The sequence below is a fragment of the Perkinsus marinus genome, assembly GCF_000006405.1.
Source record: "Perkinsus marinus ATCC 50983 genomic scaffold scf_1104296934332, whole genome shotgun sequence".
NCBI lineage: Eukaryota > Perkinsozoa > Perkinsida > Perkinsidae > Perkinsus > Perkinsus marinus.
The window spans coordinates 1-1,369 of record NW_003214843.1 but is presented as its reverse complement, the minus strand read 5'-3'; the positions used below and the strand labels follow the sequence as shown (position 1 = coordinate 1,369).

The 1,369-nt window shown below is 46.2% G+C and overlaps 8 non-coding genes across 8 annotated transcripts; all 8 read right to left on the bottom strand.

The window, feature by feature from the left end:
- Pmar_PMAR014233 lies at window positions 1-72 on the bottom strand. The gene has a single exon. It is a non-coding gene; the product is annotated as a tRNA-Thr (tRNA).
- A 102-nt stretch (window positions 73-174) lies between these two features.
- Pmar_PMAR014232 lies at window positions 175-246 on the bottom strand. The gene has a single exon. It is a non-coding gene; the product is annotated as a tRNA-Thr (tRNA).
- A 102-nt stretch (window positions 247-348) lies between these two features.
- Window positions 349-420, bottom strand: Pmar_PMAR014231. Its single transcript has one exon. It is a non-coding gene; the product is annotated as a tRNA-Thr (tRNA).
- Window positions 421-522: 102 nt separating this feature from the next.
- Pmar_PMAR014230 lies at window positions 523-594 on the bottom strand. Its single transcript has one exon. It is a non-coding gene; the product is annotated as a tRNA-Ser (tRNA).
- Window positions 595-696: 102 nt separating this feature from the next.
- Window positions 697-768, bottom strand: Pmar_PMAR014229. The gene has a single exon. It is a non-coding gene; the product is annotated as a tRNA-Thr (tRNA).
- Window positions 769-870: 102 nt separating this feature from the next.
- Window positions 871-942, bottom strand: Pmar_PMAR014228. The gene has a single exon. It is a non-coding gene; the product is annotated as a tRNA-Thr (tRNA).
- Window positions 943-1,044: 102 nt separating this feature from the next.
- Pmar_PMAR014227 lies at window positions 1,045-1,116 on the bottom strand. The gene has a single exon. It is a non-coding gene; the product is annotated as a tRNA-Ser (tRNA).
- Window positions 1,117-1,218: 102 nt separating this feature from the next.
- Window positions 1,219-1,290, bottom strand: Pmar_PMAR014226. The gene has a single exon. It is a non-coding gene; the product is annotated as a tRNA-Thr (tRNA).
- Between the last annotated feature and the right edge of the window lie 79 nt (window positions 1,291-1,369).

The following is a 1,369-nucleotide window of genomic DNA, read 5'->3' as shown; positions in this document are numbered from 1 at the left end:
AGCCACTTGCCAGGATTGAACTGACGACCTTCTGCTTACGAAGCAGACGCTCTACCACTAAGCTAAAGTGACGCACAGATTAAGTATATGAATCAATAATTTTCCTGTCCCGTTCACAAAATGGGCCATCCTGCTCCTGGTTCTCGTACCAGACCAGAAATTTATGGTGCTATAAACCATTTGCCAGGATTGAACTGACGACCTTCTGCTTACAGAGCAGACGCTCTGCCACTAAGCTAAAGTGGTACACAAAATGAATGCATAAATCAATAATCTTCCTGTATCCTTTGCGGAGTGAGCAAACCTGCTCCTGCTCCTCACACCCGACTAGAGCCTAATGCTGCTGTGAGCCACTTACCAGGATTGAACTGACGACCTTCTGCTTACGAAGCAGACGCTCTACCACTAAGCTAAAGTGGCGCACAGATTAAGTATATGAATCAATAATTTTCCTGTATCCTTTGCGGAGTGAGCAAACCTGCTCCTGCTTCTCGTACCAGACCAGATATTTATGGTGTTATAAGCCACTTACCAGGATCGAACTGACGACCTTCTGCTCTCAAAGCAGACGTTCTGCCACTAAGCTAAAGTGACACACCAGATAACTGCATAAATCAATAATCTTCCTGTATCCTTTGCGGAGTGAGCAAACCTGCTCCTGCTCCTCATACCCGACTAGAGCCTAATGCTGCTGTAAGCCACTTGCCAGGATTGAACTGACGACCTTCTGCTTACGAAGCAGACGCTCTACCACTAAGCTAAAGTGGCACACACACTAACTATATGAATCAATAATCTTCCTGTATCCTTTGCGGAGTGAGCAAACCTGCTCCTGCTCCTCACACCCGACTAGAGCCTAATGCTGCTGTAAGCCACTTGCCAGGATTGAATTGACGACCTTCTGCTTACAAAGCAGACGCTCTACCACTAAGCTAAAGTTGCGCACAGATTAAGTATATGAATCAATAATTTTCCTGTATCCTTTGCGGAGTGAGCAAACCTGCTCCTGCTTCTCGTACCAGACCAGATATTTATGGTGTTATAAGCCACTTACCAGGATCGAACTGACCACCTTCTGCTCTCAAAGCAGACGTTCTGCCACTAAGCTAAAGTGACACACCAGATAACTGCATAAATCAATAATCTTCCTGTATCCTTTGCGGAGTGAGCAAACCTGCTCCTGCTCCTCATACCCGACTAGAGCCTAATGCTGCTGTAAGCCACTTGCCAGGATTGAACTGACGACCTTCTGCTTACGAAGCAGACGCTCTACCACTAAGCTAAAGTGGCACACACGCTAACTATATGAATCAATAATTTTCCTGTCCCCTTCACAGAATGGGCCATCCTGCTCCTGCTTCTCGTACCA